Source organism: Xenopus laevis, chromosome 5L, assembly GCF_017654675.1.
Source record: "Xenopus laevis strain J_2021 chromosome 5L, Xenopus_laevis_v10.1, whole genome shotgun sequence".
NCBI lineage: Eukaryota > Metazoa > Chordata > Amphibia > Anura > Pipidae > Xenopus > Xenopus laevis.
This window is the reverse complement of record NC_054379.1, coordinates 24360660-24382594: the sequence shown is the minus strand read 5'-3', so window position 1 is coordinate 24382594 and position 21935 is coordinate 24360660.

The following is a 21935-nucleotide window of genomic DNA, read 5'->3' as shown; positions in this document are numbered from 1 at the left end:
CGGTTTTCCTGCAAAGTAGACCGTGAGTGCTGGTAAATTTTCTCTTTGTACCTTGGTTCTGTTCCTCTACAGTTACTCCGTAGTCTAGCTCTTCCACTAGGCAATAAAATATGTAAAATATTTATTATGTCAAATCAGCATACCCTTATACGTTTCGTATTACAAACTTAGTCATAGCCTTAGTCTATGACTTAGTCTTAGAATATGACAACGTTTGTGCAATACGAAATGCGTAAGGGTATGCTGATTTGACATAATAAATATTTTACTTATTTTACTGCCTGGTGAAAGATTGCCTTTTTCAGTGCCTGCTCTACACATCGTTGGTTTCATATGCACAAACAGTCATACACACAGTCATACTCACTCTCACCCTTCTGACAAGCCAACTGTTTCATGATCCCATGGGCTGTATTTCCCTGGTAACCAGATCCCATGGGTGGCATGACCGGAAAGGCCAGATGTAAAAAGGCAACTCCAGGAGCTCCAGGCTCTCCAAAGTAGCTGTTTTAACCCCATCAACAGACTTGCACTGGATTCACAAACTATACCTGACTCCCCTGGCACTGCATATTAGCAGCAATGGGGAAAAATAAAGGAATGCCACTTAGGAACTGGCCAACATAGCAACACATCAGGGTCTCCAAAGATGGTTGACTGTCACACCCTTTAGAGGCAGATGGTCCACAATGCTTGCAAAGCCCTAAGGTGAGCGTGCCCTAACCCTGAGCAAATTCACCAGAACAATTAATGCTAATACAGCTCAATCCACTGCCCCCTCCATAGAATCTCCTACAGACAAGGTAAGGGATGCACCTCCCTCCACTGTAATGACTACTCCCGAACCCACGCTGGGGGGAAATAGTACACTTATTGGGATCTAGCCATAGCACGGTCCTTAACAACAGATAAAAATAGATGCTGCCAGGAAAAAGGAGTAGGCACAGGTTGTGGGCGGGAGAGCAAAAGGAAGAACAACCGCAAACTGTGTGCGGTAGTTATGTGGAGGTCAACAAAAATTGAACACTACCCGCACCCGCCTACTCCGAGATGAATCAGGCCGGCAACTAATTTATAGACCAATGCCGACCAGCCCATTTCTGACATCATGAAAGGGTCTATAAATGGAGGTTGCCGGAACTGAAAGCTGGTAGAGTAAGGTCACCTGTGGGTAAACCCATGGATTTCAGGCCTGCCTTCACACCTCCCTTACATACCTGTTACAACAGGTCCCAGTCTAATTACCCAAAGGATTTTTCCATAAATTGAACTCACTGGTTACCACCCTTTACTGGGCCACCTTTGCACCCAGAAAATCACTACAATCATTGCAATTCTAAATGGATACTGGTGGTCTGGAAGCACCTAATTTATATTTCTACTACTTGGTCACTTAACTGGTAAACACATAGTAGTGGGGTGCTCCCTGCACCCAAAATGCTGCTACCACTGTAGAAGTTTAGATTGCATGTTTTTATAAAGCTTTAAAAAAATCAGTTTGATAGGGGCACCAAATCATGTAAATCCCCCACTCACTCAGCAGCTGTGGAAAACTTAAAAACTTGAATACTTTCCTAACTTTTCAGGTAATTTGCTACTATATCCATAATCCATAATACCCTCAATTACATTCCATACCTGATTTCCAAAGAAGGGCCCAGTATAATATTTAATACCTGGGAAATTTGATTAAGTTGGACATAATAAAATATACATTCAACTTACTTAACACCATGTTCTTTATGTTCCTTCAACTTAGAACAGAAATTAGAAAAACTGGCCTTAAAGGGCATGTAAAGGCAAAAAAATGAAATCCCATTTTTACTTTCTTTAATGAAAAAGAAACCTATCTCCGAAATACTTAAATTAAAAAATGTGTACCATTTTTATAAGCAACCTGACTGTATGCAGTGATTTCTCCCTTCATTTACTGCTGTGGATAGGAATTGTCAGATGGTCCCTAACTACTGAGCAGGGAAACAATCATACTTATGAACAGCAGGGGGAGCCCCCGTCTTACTTCCCAGCCATGCAGACCTCAAGCAGCTTTGTTTATGATGATTCCTAAGCAGCCCAGACCACACTGAGCATGTGCACAGTCTTAGTCTTGCAAAGATGTTTAACAAAGTTACAAGATGGTGACCCCCCTGTAGCCAACTTTGAAAGCATAATTTATTTGTTTGATTAGGCTTGTGGTGCAGTAAGGTCATGCTTATGTTTAGTATACAAAATACAGCATTTCTAGCCTTATTCTAGTTTAGACTTTAAATGCCCTTTAAACACTACTTTAATCCGATCTGACAGACTGAGAGACCCTGTAATGGTACATTCTAAAAACACATAGTGCATGTTTATCAGTTCCAAGAAAAAATTGTACAATACCAATATCTTCACAGACTGTATAAAGAATAAACTTCAAACACCTAGTCTGGATTTCCCCACTGTCTAGAGGTTCTGGACAAAGAAATTTACCTTTTTCTAGTGCTTATTATCCTACTTACCACTAAAACCCTACTTCTAAACCAAATGTTGGATACAGCTCATACAATAGCAGCACAAACTTTCCTCAACTTTCTGCTTGTACAAGCTAAAAGGCTTATTGTCATGAAGTGGAAGTCAGAACATCTCCCCCCCAAAAAAGACAATGAATTCAAATGGTCAACAACATTGTTCCTAACTAACATCCCTACAAAGAGGGTGCTCCAAGAAATTCAATAATGTATGATCACCCTGGATATCAGAACACCTTCCTGCTTTAATACCCCAAGCAACAGAATTCCCACAAATCTACCACCCCCCAGATAGCAAGGAAAAAGCAGTACACATAAGTTTGGGAACAAGTATATTTTTTTGATTTGTTTTTTGCATATCAGTTGCATTCATCTTTATATACGATATTGTGAATGTTATGTCTTGGAGATAACACTATTCTTTGTAATGCTACATTGTGACAGCTTTTTGTGATGATGTGTTATAATTGTTTATGTTTTATAAAACAATTACAAAAAACAATACGTATAATAAAAAAAATCTAAAAAGCTGGGCGTGAGTGGGGTCAAACCCTGTGGTTTTTGAACAAATTACCTGGTGGCTGATTTATGGGTGCAAAATGTAGAATTCAAACATAAATTGCCATGTATTTTGTGCCATTTGCAAGAATTAGGGAAATATCCCACAATGCAGTGGGGTGTAACTAGGAAGGATGGCTAGCTGTGATTGGCTTGAGCATAAGAGCCTATGTGGGTGCTGTTCCCAGTTCCTTTGGCTCATGTCACCCTACACTCATCTGTGGGTCTGCCTTTCTCATAAATGAAACAATGTTAGTGAATGTTGGGCTCATCCCAAGGTTCTGCCATCAGAAGCCATTAAGGATCTCATTACACAATAATTAATGAGAGTCAACTGGTCACCTTCCAAACCCAAAGTACTACTTCTAAAGATGAGTCTCTCACTCTGCAATTTTCTGTTGTTTGTATAGAGCAACTCCTGTCCCAACATCCAATCCTCACGGCAACCATGTATCATTTCCCTGTCTCATCTGGGCGATGGGCTGGAAGAGTTTTTATTAGTTGTGGTTCCTCTTCATGCTCAGCAGGTCAGTGTGCCTCTGTAGTATAGCCCAAAGATGCCTGCCAGAAGCCCAGAAGACCATCCATATTTGTCACCTTCCTGTGTACACGTGACCCATGGGTCATGTGTTCATTCAACATGTCATGCTTGCTGTAGAAGTATCAGCAGAAGAACCCAAGTGATCCATTGTCTCCAGCCATTCTGCCATTCAATGGGACACCTCATGTTCCAAATCCTGACCCAGTAATGTGTAGGAATGGCTAGTAATAATTCCCACCATGCAGTGGCACTGTCATTCAGCTGGCTGCTATAATAGTAATGGTAGATGCCCCCTGTGCTGAGTATAAGGACAATAAAAAACGGATGGTTTATGTGCGCACATACAATATATTATCCCTGTGTATAGCTGACAATATATATCCTAGTTATAAGAAGTGTGTGGGTTTGCTTTATCCAAATAGAACTAAACAGATAAGTGCCCTAATGCCCCATACACAATAATGTTTCCTTAGCTCTAATTTCCTCCATAGCTCCTGTGAGCAGATGCACTTCTCCATGCTGAGGAAGTAGAGACAGTCTCGTGCATACCCCTAACATCTGAAAAGCGAAAAGAAGGACAAAAAGTTGTGTGCGGCGAACATTTCTGGGCACACCCATTGTATAGTCACACCCTCTAATAACCACGTCCGTTTTACAAAATTCGGCAGGTTATTAAAGTCTGAACACATTTCTTGGAGTTTTAGTGCAACGTCTTATGTGTTATTACAGTTTTGCTAATGAAGGTGAATTGCCCTTTAAAGGAACAGTAACACCAAAAAATTGAAGTGTAAAAAGTTTTTAACATTGTGTTTTAGTAAATCTGATCAGTTTGCTTCAGAAACACTACTATAGTTCATATAAACAAGCTGCTGTGGAGCAATGGCGGAAATTGAAAAACGGCTATATGGCACAGGTTAACGAATGGATAACAGATAACACCATTAGACAGACAGAGCTTACTTGCTACCTCCTGTGTCACCTGAACCTTTTCTCCTTTGGATGTCTGCCCCCATTGCTACACAGCAGCTATATATTTAGTATATATTACTTTAAAACACTTTTATTTTTTGATGTTACTGTTCCTTTAAGTTGCAAGCCTCAGTTCTCCCAAGATACCTGCTTATCTTAAATAGTTACAATTGTATATTTGCCGAGTGTTCCGGGCTTTCTGCCAAAAAGTCTCTTATTTATGAAACTTTGTATCTTTTTCTGGCACCATTGCAGGAGATCAAAGAGAAAGTCGGGAAATTTCAGCAAAAACCCCGGGACTGCGAGCTGAACTGTCAATACCGGGACTGTCCCTCAGAAAACGGGACAGTAAGGTCTCATGAGTACCATGAAATATATCCCCCCTGTGTAAAGGAAATAGGGACAGTCACAAATACAATGAAATACACACCTTCATGCAGAGGAAGTTGAAAGTCACATAAGTACAAAGAAATACACTCCAACATGCAAAGGAATTAGATACAGTCACATGAGTACCAGGAAATACACTCCCCCATGAATAGCAACCGGAGACAGTCACATGAGTACTAGGAAATATACTTCCCCGTGCAGAGGATATAGTCATATACATTAGAACACTCATCCATGCAAATAAATTAGAGACAGACACATAAGAACCAGGAAATACACTCCCCCATGCAGAGGAAATAGAGAAATTTTTACAAACACCAGGAAATACTGTTCCCCATGCAAATGAAATAGAGACAGTCCCACGAGTACCATGAAATACACCCCCCACCCATTCATACCTCCCAACTGTCCCACTCAACCCCTAGTTTGTACTGGAACGTCCCATTTTTCTCTGCACTGAATAATCAGAAAAAGAAACAAAGTTTCTAACTTAATTGGCTTTTGGCAGAGAGCCCAGAGCAGCAGATAAGATACTTTTGTAACAATTTCAAGATAAGCAAATAAGTAATTGTAACAATATAAGATAACAGGTCCCTTGGGTAAAGTTAGACTCACAGCTTAAAGGGCAATTCGAAGTATGAAGAAAATCGGCGAATCATACTTCTAAGTGCACACACCCTTGGCTACGGGTTCGGGGCAATGCACTTTATCAATTAGTGGCTTCACGCTGTACTCTGCGTTTATGTGATTGACCTGGGGTTTTTACACCCAGGTCATTTTTGTTACTGGGTGAGATATTTTTTATTATTCATCCGACGAACATATTTCTTGGAAAATTTTGTGTTAGGACTGTGCAGCTGTAATTTCCTTTATTCAGTTTAAAGGGCAATTCACCTTCATTAGCAAAACTGTAATAATTTTTAATAAAAAACACAGAAATACATTCAAACTTTCATAACCTGCCAAATTTTGTAAAAATTAACATGGTAATTAGGCTGGCCACAAAAATGGTCATGGTCAAAAAAATTCCGCCGCACTAAGCGTGCTAACTTTTTTGTCCCTCTTTTTATTTCCAAAATGTTGGGAGGTATGCCCTATGCACAGGAAGTAAAAAGTCACATAAGTAACAGGAAATACACTCCCTCATGCACAGACAGTAGAAAGTCACATGAGTTCCAGGAAATACACTCCCCTGTGCAAATGAAGTAGAGACATAACACGAGTACCAGGAAATACACTCCATCCATGCAGGGGAAGTAGAAAGTCACACAAGTAACAGGAAATACACTCCAACATGTACAGGAAGTAGAACGTCGCATGAGTACCAGGAAATACAATTCTCTGTGCAAAGGAAGTAGAGACATAACACAAGTACCAGGAAACACACTTCCACGTACAAATGAAGTACAGAAAGTCACACGAGTACCACTACTCCATGCAAAGGAAGTAGATACAGTCACAAGAGTACCAGGAAATATGACATAACTGAAAGTGATTATCATCCCCCCATAGCTGCACATGATATTATTGCATACTGTTCATGCTGCTGGTATTTTCGGGGGGGAATTGCTGATAAGGGGATTACTCCTGACGCCGCAGAAAGAAAGAATAAGCAGAACACTCGTCTGAGAATATTTGAGGCTCCTCTGCGGATACAAAGTCACACACGTAGAAGTGGGGGGGGGGAGGATTTTAAGACACAGTGAATGTACAAGGACTGCTAATTAGGTTAATCTCAAGGCCCCTTTTCAGCATTTCCTATTCACAGCCATAAAGGCCTGGGATATATTTAAGCCTCAGTGTGTAATTACTGTGACATCATAACAGCCTCGAGTTTTAGCAAAGTCATGGGATCAAGGGATGGAAGGGAAAGAGAAGGTCATTGAACAGGGGCTCCAAGCAATGATATTGTTTTATGGTATCTTTCTGTACAGGCTATAAGCAAACATACGAATTTGTTCCTGTAAAATTGTGCTTAGTGCAGGAGATAGCTACTGTATAAGACCACAACCTGTGTTTTACAAGTCAGGGAAACTGACATCACCAAGCATTGTTTATATATAGTGAATAAAGTACCCCCTCTTGTAAAATATAAGGATATTATAAGTTACCGAGGAGTTTCATGACCATATAAAAACACAGGTCATGGAACTCAGAGGTAACTTCTAATATCCTCATATTTTGCAACTGGGGGTACTTTATTTATTATAATACACAAGTTTCAGTGAGTCATGTGACAGAAATGACATCAGAACTCACTGTTTGTAACTGATGACATCAGAACTCACCGTTTATAAGGATATAATTTACAAGATATTCATGGCTTTTTTGTATTATAAAGGTATATTTTACAGGTTATCACTTCCTGTACTGACCCCTCCTATAGTGGCTCATGATGTGGTTCCCAATTCACAAGGGCCACATGTAGGGAGGGTAGCCACCCGGCCGGTATTTTACCGGCCTAGCCGGTAAAACACCTGCCAAGGCCGGGGCCGGTATTACGAATTTACTGGCAATATAGCTGCCGGTAAATTTGCAATCCCCTTAAAAAGACCCCTCAGCCCGCCCCCCAATCCCCTGTAAACTTAGCTTGTCCTTCGGTTTTTGTCCTGGCCGCGCCTTGGCCCCGCCCCTTTGCGTCACAACCCCGTCCCCTTTGACATCACACCACGCCCCTTTTTGTACCCGCCCCCCACCAGCTGGAAAAAGATTTTGCAAAAGATGGCAACCCTACATGTAGGTAGTCCATGTATATATTACCCGTGTCAGTGATATTGTTATTTATTTGGAACATTTCCTCCATTGAACTTGTTTTGCATCTTGCAGCTGTTAGTAAATAGGACCTCAGACTGGGTAAAGGGGAATAGTCATATTCTTTTATATGAACCTTGATAACCCGGGGGTAACATTTGCATAAGAATCTTATAAAATTGATAAAGTTCTTGGACTGCGCAGAAGGAGAGGAACTTATCCAAGCAGCCATAAACCTTTCACCTGTCGGCCTTTGGCGGTAGGAGCAGTCGGTTCCTGCTGAGTCAGCTCTGATCCACTCACAGTAACTCCCAGGTCACTCAACTCTTGTTGACAAAGGTTTGTGGGCTGAAAGCAATTATAGAGCTCATACCATGTACTTTATAGTTGTTTTCTTTCTCTCAGCGCAGCCGGGGCCAACAGCTCTTGTATAATAACAGCGCCAGGGCCCAAGGAGCTGGCACAGACATCCTGCACTTCAATCAGCTCTGAAAGGGCACCGGGCCTTTGTTTCCTTGCCTTATTGTGTTTATTTCCATGTTTCCTCTGCATACCAGAAGCCTCTTTTCATTTAATTTTTATCCCCTTGATGTGTGCACAATGAGCCCCAGTTTGGGACTTGACCCAGGAACTGACTTTCTCTGTGATTGACTTTTATCAATGATTGAACAGAGAATTAAGAGATTTTGGGCAAAGTTATTTTGTTTTTTATTTGTATACCACCAACATATTCCTCAGTGCTGATTATACATTCCCTCCCCAGTGGAATTTAGAATCTAAAGTCCCTACCATACATTCACTCCAAATCTCCCCATAACTGGATTTCAGGCTGGACTCCCTCAACTCCAAACAGGGTTGCAGATATATACTGTAGAAACATTGGGGTAACAGTCACATTGCTATAGTTTCAGGGGTACCCAGGGCACAAATAATCACTTACCCCAAATCTCACCCTAATGCGGCCCCCTTTGCTCACGACAATGTTACAAATAAAGAGTGTCTGTGTGGCTCTGCACTGATCGAGTGAGTGAATTTGGGGAGGAGCAAAGGGCAAATAAAAATACATCCATCTCCCACTGTTTCCATGAAACAAATATAAAGGAGACACAAGCAGTGAAGGTAAAGACATTTCTGGTAAAGCATGACAGGGTCACATTTCTTTGGGGCCGTTCTGTCACTGGGAGTTTACTGACAAATGAATGACGCCGACAGTTAAACTCCCATGGGATCTCTCAGTAGTCACACTCACCTGTACCTCTCTATAAATACATTGCTGCAATGTGACTTTGCCAATATCAAACTCTGTGCCAACCTAATGTGCTTAGTAACAAGGGTCCCATTTGCTACTTACAGAACTGTGGCCCCTAGCAGAAGAGGTGTATTTTACTGAAGTGGTTTTGTTTGATCAGTGTCAGCCAAGCTTTCTTTCTTTGCCAGAGTCTTTTTGAAACCTCAATAAGTAACAAACTGCACAGTGAGTGTTTCATGTGAATAAGTGTTTAGCAGCATTAAAATCCAAAAAATGTGTGAAATTAAAAATGTGGACATACAAAGAATTGCACTTGGAAGTTGGCAGTAGGTACCACTGTGAGGGTGAGTGCCAGAGTCGGGGCCACTCAGTGGGCATCTTAGTGTATGTATGGAATCTTGGCAGTTCTAGGGAGCAGTCACTTGTGAGAGATGCAGGTGGGTTTTCTTCTTGAAATCTGAATTGCAGAATTTAAGGGGGGAACTTGCAACATTGAGGGGGTCAGTGAAGTGGATGGTGGAGCAGGAGATTTTGAGGCTGGTTTGTCACACTTTGTCCAAAGCAACGGATTTGCCATTTTTTGTGAAGCTACTGGAGGCAGCTCTGAATTTGTATGTCTGGAGCAGGCTCACTCTGAGACCCCCTTGGGGAGCAGTGTCTCTTATACAGGTGGGGGATAGAGTGCAAGGAAGTAAAGGCAGGTTATAGTTATAGGAGATTCAATTATTAGGAAGGTCGATGTGGAAATATGTCGCAAGGACTTTACATGAGAAACTGTTCTGCTGCTAGAGTTTGGCAGGTGGGGGAGCGAGGGGGCAGATTATTGGGTGGGGCTGAGAAGACCTGGAAGTTGGTGTATACCATAATAGTGATAGTGCAGCTGCTTTGGGGGATGGGGGAGATGGGAAATGTTAAACTAGGCATGGGGTTGCATGTGGGGGTATATAGGTTAGATGAGGATGTGGGCATAGTAAGGGAGAATAGGGGTAGAAACTTGGTTGGGGTTATTGATAATGGCAGGGAGGGCCACAACAGTTGTATATACAAAATTTACAAGCCAGTACCAATATTAGATATATGTTACTAATGCAAGAAGCCTGACTTGTACAATGGGAGAGGTGGTGGAACTGGTGCTAGGGAAGGAATACAAATACAATAAAATTGGCATTGCTAAAACATGGCTGAATGAGTCACATGACTGGGCATTAAATATTGGTGGCTATACTTCTTTTCATAGAAAGAAGCAGGATCTAAAAGTTAATATCTAGGAAGAAATGATGATGGAAAATGAGAGGCTGAAGCTCCATGGGTGGAGCTTTTCACAGACTGTAAAGTTTTCTCGCGAGGAAACTTCGGAATACGAAGCGACGCATGTGCCATGCCGCAGGTGATTTTTCATTTTAGCCGGCGCAAAACAGAGGTAAGGCATTTGGGGAGATTGGTCAGCGCAAAGACGAGGTGATAAGTCGCCAGGCAACTAAATCTCCCCAAATCGCCCAGTGTGACATTACCCTTCTCTAACAACCCAGAACCTATAGCACCTATAATAAATGTGTAAATACTGGAATCCATGGGGAATAGTGACCATAATGTTATCTCCATTAATTGGCCAGATTAAATTCAGTGAGTTTCATGGTTTATCATGTGAAAAGTCATGGAAAATATTTGATTTGAGGAAAAAAAACTTTTCTCCTAATTAAATTCCAGATTTTTCAATAAATTTTTCATGTGATAAACCATGAGATAAGTTTTTTTTTAATTGAATTGCATCTACAATTGAATCTGGTCCATGACTTTTCATGTGATAAACCTGAATTGAATCTTACCCAATGTTTGGTGCAAAAAGCAAATATACACTCGGGCAACAAACTAGTATATTTTTAGTTGTAATATTGTTATGTAGGCAGCCCTCTCAGGTCATTTTGCTTGGTCATGTGCTTTCAGAAAAAGCCAGTGCTGCACGATGGAAATGATTTTTGGCAGGCTATTGTTTCTCCTACTCAGTGTAATTGAAGGAGTCACAGTGGGTAATGAGTTTTTACTATTGCGTGCTGCTCTTATATCTACTAGGAAGCTCTTATCTGGTTACCTTCCCATTGTTCTGCTGATGTGCTGCTGGGGGGGAAGGGAGGGGGGATATCACTCCAACTTGCAGTACAGCAGTAAAGAGTTTTTCAGACCAATAGTCACATAACTGGGGACAGCTGGGAAACTGACAATATGACTAGCTCCATGTCAGATTTCAAAATTAAATATAAAAAAATCAGTTTGCTCTTTTGAAAAATGGATTTCAGTGCAGAAGTCTGCTGGAGCAGCACTATTAACTGATGTGTTTTTGAAAACATGTTTTCCCATGACAGTATCCCGTCAGCATTTATTAGGGTGTTGTGTTTGCTGCTAAAAACAGAGAACAGAAATGGGTGTAATTTAAACTGATATTAAATGATTGTTGTTCCCAATTTATTCCTATAAGAAATAAATGTAAGGGGGGATAAGAACCCCCTGTGTGGCTCAATTTAGAAGGCAAGAAGTTAATAAGAAAATAGAGAAAAGCATTTAACAATTACAAGTCAGAGGGGACATAAGTTGTATTCAATGAATATAACACTATAACAAATGTTGCAAATCAGCAATCAGGAAGGCAGAAAACACAGAACTGATTGCAGCACAGGTTAAGACTAACCTAAAGAACTTTTAAGCATATTAACAGTAAAAAAAGATGTGGGCTGAGAGTGTGGCTCTCTGTGCAACAAGGGGACTGAACCTGGGCCTCCTCAGTCAGCCACTGCTGCACACTCACTCTTACCTTTAGGCCTTCATGCCATTAAATAATGGAAATAATGTGGTTATAAAGGATATTTTTTGCATCTAGTACCTTACTGTCCCCCTCTTGGTCCCCAACTGCCTCGTATCTTAAGGACCACATTCCTCTTAGGGATTTCCTTGTGCGTATGCCATACATATGGTAAGTGAAATTCCCACTTGGACTGAGCCAATCAGGGGGCTTTGTTGTGTACCCCTGAAGAAATTGGGGCCCCTGTGTTGCTCTATGACTCAGACAATGGAACTTGTAAATCAGCCAATAAAAACCAGGAATAATTAATAAGTAAACAAGTATGGGGATAACAGTACAATGAAAGGGTAAATAATAATGAATAAACAGAGACTGAGATCTGAGAAACATAAAACAGGTTCATGATTGAATATAAAGGGAAAATAATATTATCTTATAAAATTAGCCAACAAAATAGACTTTATAGAATTGAATTTCTACAACACAAGTAACTACTCTGTTAAACTGGGTGAGATGCTATTGGCTCTATAAGAATACATTTCAGGTCCCTTCATTGAAACAACCTCATTTTATCAGTCTTGGCTCATCTAGAAGCCCCTTCTTTATCAACTTCAATGTCTCCTCGACCTTTGCCAGTCTTCCCTCATCCCATTCATGAAATCTGTCCTTCATCCTTAAAGGGCATGTAAAGTCTAAACTAGAATAAGGCTAGAAATGCTGTATTTTGTACACTAAATATAAACATGAACTTGCTGTACCACAAGCCTAATCAAACAAATAATTCATGCTTTCAAAGTTGGCTACAGGGGGTCACCATCTTGTAACTGTGTTATACATCTTTGCAAGACTAAGACTGTGCACATGCTCAGTGTGGTCTGGGCTGCTTAGGATCATCATAAACAAAGCTGCTTGAGTTCTGCATGGCTAGGAAGTAAGGTGGGGGCTCCCCCTGCTGTTCATAAGTATGATTGTTTCCCTGCTCAGCAGTTAGGGACTATCTGACAATTCCTATCCACACCAATAAATGAAGGGAGAATTTCACTGCATACAGTCAGGTTTCTTGTAAAAATGGTACACATTTCTTAATTAAAGTATTTTGGAGATAGGTTTCTTTTTCATTAAAGAAAGTAAAAATGGAATTTTTTTTTCTTTTTTGCCTTTACATGCCCTTTAATAATTCAATTACCCCAAGAACATCATTTGGAAGTCATCTGAATCCCTTCTCCTTAGTATATGGAAGCCCTAAGTCCACTTAGACATTTGGTCTACTACTCCTTAAAGGAGACATATTGGATAAGTGAAAAACTCCTAATTTTGTAGACAATTATGAGTAATATATGGTGTTGCTTTTACATGGTGCTACAAATTAATCATTAAAATAGTTTCTTTATTGGAGCTTGGAGAGGCTTAAGTTCTCTATCAGGTCCTGCTAGCTGCTGATTGGTTCCTGTCCTACAGTGCAATAATCTGAGAGCCGCCGGCTCCCCTGCACAGCCTGGGAATTCAAGGAGCAGGAAGTGGAAGGAGGGAGGAATTATTAGGGTTTTTGCAGAAATATTTAATAAATCAGCCTGAAACACTACTTTTTTAAGCACAATTCTTCTATATCTAAATTAGTATAATGCACTGGTACATTCTTATTTATTACACAAAATGTCTCCTTTAATATCTAGAAGTCCCATTGTCATTGTCATGAAGTTCCCTTACTGTTACCCTTTGGGGGACTTTCTATCACTTCGCCTTTAAGTTAACCTTTAGTATGTTATAGAATGGCCAATTCGAAGCAACTTTTCAACTGGACTCGTTTTGTCTTTTTTATATTTTTTTAATTATTTGCCTTCTTCTTCTGACTCTTTCCAACTTCCAAATAGGGTTCACTGACCCCATCTAAAAGACAAATGCTCTGTGATATTTATATTGCTACTTTTTATTACTCATCTTTATATTCAGGTCCTCTCCTATTCTTATTCGAGTCTCTTATTCAAATCAATGCATAGATGCGAGGCTAATTTGGACCTCTTGGACCCTAGCAACCAGCTGCAATTGCAAACTGGAGAACTGTTAAATAAAAATAACCCAAAAACCACAAATAATAAAAAATGAAAACCAGATGCAAATTGTCTCAGAATATCACTCTCTACAGCATACTAAAAGTTCATTTAAAGGTGAACAACCCCTTTAACCCTGTAATTTTGCCGGTTTGGCTTCTTAATCCTCTTTAATTTCCATCTTCCATCGTGAGGTCCATTGCTCGTTAACTATTTATTTGTGACTCCTTCAGAGCACTTTCCACACACAGAGCATTCCATAGCATCACTGATAATGGATGAAAAATGGAAGAATAACACAGGAACGGATGATAATTCTCTCATTTACCATGAAGCGGTTTCCTGCCCTCCGGCTCCTGAATCGATTTGCCAGTGGATATTACATTTATTAATGTAATGCACATGGAGTGATTATCTCATGAGATCTGTTCTGCCTCCTTAGCATTAATTGAACACTAATATGTAGTTTCTAATTAAATGTATCACAGTCACAACCCTCTTTATTGATGTCAAGGGCTTTGGAGCAATGGTGGAACTGGGGGGGTTATTGGAAGGGCTTCTGTATATAGTTATTCATCAGGACAGGGGCTCAAGCAAAGAGAACAACACTGATGCTTTAAATGTGAGTTTGTGTGGGCAGATTTGCATTTGTGCCACACACTAGATGTGCAAGACTAGGCACTATGTTACAATTCAAGTACTGTGTACCAGCATATGATGGGGCTCATTTATCCACCCAAATAAAGTGCACAAAGTGTGATTTTGGGTGCAAGTTGCCGTATTTTTTTACCCATAATGCAGCTGTTTCCCCCTATAATAGCACCGAACACTGGAAATTATGTTAGGTAGACTTTAAAAATGCTTAGATCAACTGCACGCGATTTGCAACAGTTTTGTTAATTTTGTTGAACTGGATGCAGTAGGTGCAGCACAAATGCAAGTGCATTGCACCCGTGTGACTGCAAAGACACCAGAATTCTGGTTAAGAAACATTTTAATTGTGCATGAAATTGCTCTTTGCTCACTACGTAGCGGACGTACATGTGATCTTTGGTGTAATTGTGCCCAATGTGTGAATACCAATATAACTTCATCTGGGTATGCAATTATATAAATCTGTCTGGGAGCAGCTGTGGGCACTGCCCCTGGCAGAGTGAAAGTGCAAATGGGCGCAAAGGGGCACACTTTCACACCCCTAGTGTTCCTGGACTTGGAGTCCTAATGTAAGTGCCTGTATGTGGTCCCTAAATATGTCCCCCTACTTAAATGACTGTATGTGTCCCCTAGGTATGTGCCTGTATGTGCCCCCACATATGTGCCTGTATGTGCCCCTTACATATGTGTCTGTATGTACTCTAACTCTAAGTGACACCACATACATGTCTGTATGTGCCCGTATGTGCAACATATTTATGTGCCTCCTACCTATGTGCCAGTTTGTGGCCCCTATGTCTGCATCTGCTCTCTACATATGTGCCGGTATGTGCCCCCTATGTATGTGCCTGTATGTGACCCTACATATGTGCCCTCACCGTCTGCATCTGTATATGCTTCCTACAAATGTGCCTGTATGTGCCCCCCCACTCTATGTGCCCCGTATATGTGTGCCTGTATCTGTCCCCTACATATGTGTCTGTATTTGTGCCCCCTATGTCTGTGTCTGTATGTACCCCCACTCTATGTGACCCCATGTGCCTGTATGTGCCCGTATGTGCCCACAATGTATGTACCACCTACCTATGTGCCCCCTGTTTATATGCCTGTATGTGTCCCTTACGTATGTGGCTGTTATGTATGTGACCACTATGTATGTGAACCTAAATATATGCTCCCTACATTTGTGCACCACTACTTATGTGCCTGTATGTGCCCCTTATGTAGTGCTGCAGATAAATAGGGTTATGTGGCTCTAAGCCAAACATAAACTTCACCCTGTGCATCTGTATTGGTAGAAATTGCCATGGCAAAAATGGGCAGTGCCAGCAATTCCAGAGGCCCGGTGCCATCAACCCATGGTACAGAATCCTCTTGTGTGTCATTACTTTCAGGGGGACACTGATGAGACTGACCCTGGGAGCTGAGTGGATTCCATACAGTATCAGTACTGGGTCAAGGCCAAATTCTGTGCTGAATCCAATGAATCTGCCCAATAAATGTTTCCCACAAGTTCTTCAAAGCGGCCGCAGATTCCTGGATTACTTGGCAGAGTTGGGACACGGGGCTCAGTGCCGCCAAAATGTGCAGCCCCCCACCGGGAGATTGAGTTGCACAGATCTGGAAGGGGGGGGGGAATTAACTCCTTCTGCTTAGAGTCATTCCTGAACAATCCCTGAAAATATTCTCCTCTATTTGTCCCCAGGTTAGAAAAGATTAAGGGGCTTCCTAAGGGTGCAGCCACCTGAGGTCAATGCTGCAAATTATTATTTTTAAGTGGAAAAGCACAACTGGCTGTAGTCCAGGCTCTCTGTATGGGAGTGAGGGGCATCCCTAATCTACACAATGCCTCTAATACATAGCTCCCAACTCTACACAGCTCTCACAGTCTACCCTTAAGTCGCCCTTAAAGGATAAGTAGACTTAAAAATAAGTAATATAAAATGAATGAGGGTGCTATTCTAAGAACTTTTGTACATTCATTATTTATTTATTTTTAATTCCATTATAACTACTGTTAACATCAATTAATTTTGTTACAGCAGCACTTCATGCTGGTCATTTTCTAACCAGTCTGACCACCAAGCAGTCAAGGAGAAAGAAAGAGGCTGATGTTCTTCTGGTTAGGAAAAAAGTTAAAATCTTTCTTGAATCTTTCCTAACCAGAAAAACATCCGACCAGCCCATTTTCTTTCTCCTGACAACTTTTTTGACAACTTGGTGGTCAGACTAGTTAGAAAATGACCAGCAGGGGGCGCTGCTGTAACAAAATTCATTCATGTTAACAGTACATGTATCCCAAAATTACAAAAAAAATTACAAAAATAATAATTGGAAAAGTGATTAAAGTATCACTCATCAATTTTACATTCACTTATTTTCAAGGTTTACTTATCCTTTAATCTATGCATTGGCCACATACACAGAGTTTGGGCCCTAGGATGGAACAGAGGACAGTACCCACCCGTTCTCTATACACAGAGTGTAGACCCTAAAATGGACAGAGGCCAGACAGGACCCACAGATTCTCTATACACAGAGTGTGGACCCTGGGATGGAATAGATGCCAGACAGGACACACCTGTTCTCTATACACAGAGTGTAGACCCTAAAATGGAACAGAAGCCAGGCAGGACCCACCGACTCTCTATACACAGAGTGTGGACCCTCAGATGGAATAGAGGCCAGGCAGTACCCACCCATTTGTATACACAGAGTGTGGACCCAGGGACGGAATAGAGGCCAGGCAGTACCCACCCGTTCTCTATACACAGACTGTAGTCCCTGGGAAGGATCAGAAGCTAGAGGGTACCCACCGCTCTCTATACACAGAGTGTGGATCCTGGGATGGAATAGAGGCCAGGCAGTACCCACCCATTCTCTATACACAGTCTGGACCCTGGGATGGGAAGGAGGCTGGACATATTTAGGTAAAGGCAGCCAAGCAGAATGAGGAATGACGGAAGGGGAAACCTTCTTGCACAGTAACACAGAGACAATATGGCAGGGGCACAAGTTGGTACTTGAATGGAAACACCCTTCTCCGCTCCCTGGAAAATTGTATGTTCCCAGACCTCACATCTCTCACGCAATCGGAAGCCAGAGCAAATGGACGGAGGGTGGTAAGGTGGGAAAACAGCTCCAGGTCTCAACTTGGGTGGCAGAACTCAGTGCAGCCAAGATGTGTTTCATATATTTTGTTGCATTTGGTTCTTTGGTTGTAGGTAGTGCTAATGCATTGACTGATTACTGGCTGTAATTACTAATTCTCTGATTGGCTATGTGTAAGTTCAGATGTACAGACAAGGCAATAATCTGGCAGCTCCCACACAAGACATTAACAGCGCTAGAGGAGTCTGTATGCCAGTCTAATGGACAGTCCAGTACCGGGATTATGCCCCAATCCCTAATGCACAAAAAACTAGTAATTATCAAAAATCAAAAATATCCCGTAATGTGTAAGTCCATAAAATCAATGTTTATTGAACACTCATATTAAAAAATGACATACTGACCCATTGAAAACCCACCTTATGCGTTGCATACCCTCTGGTACTTAGTCATAGGTGTATATGTCAGTTTAATATTAATCACAAAGATTTAAAATCAAGGTAGTCCCTCCTATTTCTTGCAAATCTCCCACACAAGAGCATACTCTCATAGAGACCTGTTAAAGGAATAACTATGGCAACTCCAACAGAAGAAGCTCTATAGAGAGAGAGAAGCTTGAGTAATAGACTACAGAGGGGTCCCTGAAGCATTAGGCACATTTATTGGAAATGCAATTAACAGAAGGCCCTGAGTGCAGCTTAACTGCCCCTCATTAAAAGCAATGGTCAGTGTGTTTGATGTGCTACAAAGTATAAGATATGGTTTCCTTTTTCTTTATTTATAGCTCAGGGGAAGACTTTGCTCTGAAAAGGGGACAAGTTGGGGCAGATTTCTGTAGCTGACAGGACAGAACTATTTGGGAGCGACTCAGAAGTAATTGAGACAATAATAAGGCCATTTGGATCAGCAGTTGTATTTCCATGACCGTGAACACGTGGCTAATGCAGTACCTACTCCTGCAACCAAAGGTTAGGGGGGGTGTTGAACCACAGTGGTTACAATTTAATGTCACAAAACTCTCAGCATCTGCTCACTTGTACTTGTCATGGAGCAGAGCCTCCTGCTCATTTCAGGGAGGTTAAATGCCCAGCCACATCCCACAATGCCCAGCCATGCCCCCTTGCACCCAAGCTCCCCCCAACTCAGTTATGAAACCATGAGACTCCGAGAAATCCGTGCGGATTGACAGCTCTGATCTGGGTGGCCATCTAATAAATCTGTGAGCCCTTCCTCCAATTATCGGTGTCAGGATAAGAAGCTGGAATGATGGGATAGTATGTATAGTAAGGAAAATGGTGTCGGGTGGAAGAAGCTGGAATGATGGGACATTGTGTATAATAAGGAAAATGGTGTCAAGATAAGAAGCTGGAATGAAGGGACAGTGTGTATAGTAAGGAAAATGGTGTCAGGATAAGAAGCTGGACTGATGGGACAATGTGTATAGTAGGGAAAATGGTGTCGGTGGAAGAGGCTGGAATGATGGGACAGTGTGTATAGTAAAGAAAATGGTGTCAGGATAAGAAGCTGGAATGAAGGGACAGTGTGTATAGTAAGGAAAATGGTGTCGGTGGAAGAGGCTGGAATAGGGTTGCCACCTGGCCGGTAAAAATGTTGCTTGATGCCAATGTTATTTATAGGGAAAAAACACAAAAATATAGAAGGCCAGTATTTTTTTCCAGAAAAGGTGGCAACCCTAGGCTGGAATGATGGGACAGTGTGTATAGTAATGTAAGAGGAGATCAGGGTAAGGTGTATAAAATGCCCCAGAAATTTTGTGTATGAGCCCCTGCATAGTGGAAATTGTAGTTTCCTATTCTTGGGTGGAACCGAGGGGAGACAATTGGTGAGATGGATCCAAGGGTGCAAGTGCTGATAATCTCTGGAAGACTGGGGGGGGGGAGGCAACATGGCAGCTTTGGGCTTTATGCCTTTGCCAATAAGGGGAATAAGGCAGACTTGGCTTCAATACAAGCACGTCAGGTATGAGAGGAAAGGGCCTGTTTCAGACAGGCACATGCCGATCAGGGACAGATCTGATAAGTCAGAGCCCAATGGGGAGATAAAGATCTTATCAGCCAGGGCCACTTGGAAAGCTCCTTTATTTAATCTTAGGCTCAAGTATTGGCATATTGGAGGAAGTGCTTTCCCTGGCTCTCCTGCCCAGTCTGACTCCTGCACTCAGTCTATTGACTTATAGATATGGCAGAGATATGCTAAGAGCAATATTGGGGGTAGGGTGGTATGCCCTGAGGTCCAGTTACACAGATTTCCATTTGCAAAATACTAGATTGTGATTCCTCCTGGTTTGGTTATAACCTTTTAACTAATGGGGAATCATGTCTTATTCCACATGACAAAGCAAATAGCCGCCAGATGCCTCACACCCTAGAAATGGTACGTGTGTGACCATGTCAGCACCCAAGGTCACCATCTAAGGATGGTACATATGTGTGGGCTGGCCAGCACCCTCAGTCACTCTCTGGGGATGGTACATGTGTGTTGGCATGCTAGCACCCAGGTTCACTCTATAAAGATTTACGGTATGTTTGTGGGCAGACCAGCAAGCTGAGTTACACTCTAGGGATGGTATATGTTTGTGTACATGCTAGCCACCATGGTGCATTCTAGGGATTGTACATATGTGTGGGCAGGTCAGCACTATGGGTTACACTCTAGGAATGGTACATGTGTGTTGGCATGCCAGCACCCAGCGTCACTCTCTAAATATGGTACATGCGTGTGTGCAGACCAGCACCCTAAGGAGTCTCCCATTCATACACTGCAAAAGGGAACTGAGTGTGATGGGTTGTCAGAGCAGTTCAATGTGTCACTACAAAGGAAGCCCCAACTGGACTGACAGCAAATTGCAGTTTATAGATGTTTCTTTCTTTTATATGGTGTTGCCCCCCCCCAGCCTGAAACGTTGCCTTCTGTATATGTGTATATGAGCTGAATAACACAATTGTGCACTTTTGCAATTTATCGTTGTGCTGCAGGATTTTTCTACATTGATCGCCTGACCACCTTGTGGGAATGGTCTACCGGACCAGCATTTGACACTTTGACAGTTTGTTATTTGTAGGGAGAATTGAACTCTCCACTTTCACGTATAAATATGTGAATGTGGGACAATGAGAGATTAAGTAGAGGCCAGAATATAAAACCAGCAAATAGATGAATGATAGCAGTAACTACGGCCCTCGGAGAGTGTGGGGCCAGGGGAGATGTTCCTGTTTGTTATCAAAGGTAAATATTAGCTTTCTGGCCAGTACTGAGTTCCAATAACTGGCGTGCTGCCCAGTCCAAGGTTGGGTACAACTGGATCATTGATCAATAGGAAGAGAAAAAGTGGCCAAAGGAGCCATTTCCTTTTATCCTAGAGGTGCAGGGAAGGGGTAGCCAATCTGCTGCAGAGTCCCCCCATACATTAATGAATAGGGCAGATTAATTAGCAGGGAACAGCCTTTCCGGCTCTAATCTTCTCCATGTACTGAGTTTGGCAAATAGACAATGGAGGATATTTATCAAAAAGTGAAGTTAGAGATCACCACAGTCTGCTAGAGTGAAATACCGCCTCTCTCCATTCATTTCGAAGGTATTTTTAAAGGCGTATTTATCAAAGGGTGAACTTTTACTTTCACCCTTTGATAGATCACAAAGAAATGAATGGAGAGAGGCAGTATTTCACTCTAGTGGATTGTGGTGATCTCTAACTTCACTCTTTGATAAATATGCCCGAATGTAATGTGCACTGAGCAGCGGATAATTAACCATGTGTTACTCCTGGCCTCCTGCACACATGGGTGTTGGGTCCCCATATTATATGTTCTGATACCTCAAAGGCCATGTCCCAAAATCATCAGAATTGTCATTATGATTCCTATAGCAGCAACACATCTGGTTTTTAGTCCTTCTTTTTGACCCCCTTTTGCCGTATTAGTATACTGCCTCGGGTTTAAGTTTAGCCAAATACCCAGGGGAAAGGGGGCATCCTTGCCTGGTTAGAGAACAGCAAAAATGGGTTTTGTCTTAGGTTCATGTATGAAAACCGTTGGCTGCTGACATTACTACAGTGATTTTATCTATATACTGTATGCTGCCTGGGTGCAGGGCCCCATCAGGGGTGTAGAGGGGTACTGTAGTCAGTGGACCCCCATGGCCATGATTGGGTGCTGACAGATGTATAATTGCATATGCGCATTGAATATAATGAAGGGTTTGGGGCAAGTGCCTCTTTAAGTCAAGGTAGTTGGAGTCCAGTCTTGCAGTTAATATTGGTAGAAGAGGGTTCTGTGGGATGTGAATCGTGTGGGGTCTGTTATTTTCTCTGTTTGCCATTGATTCCCTTTTTGTCCCACAG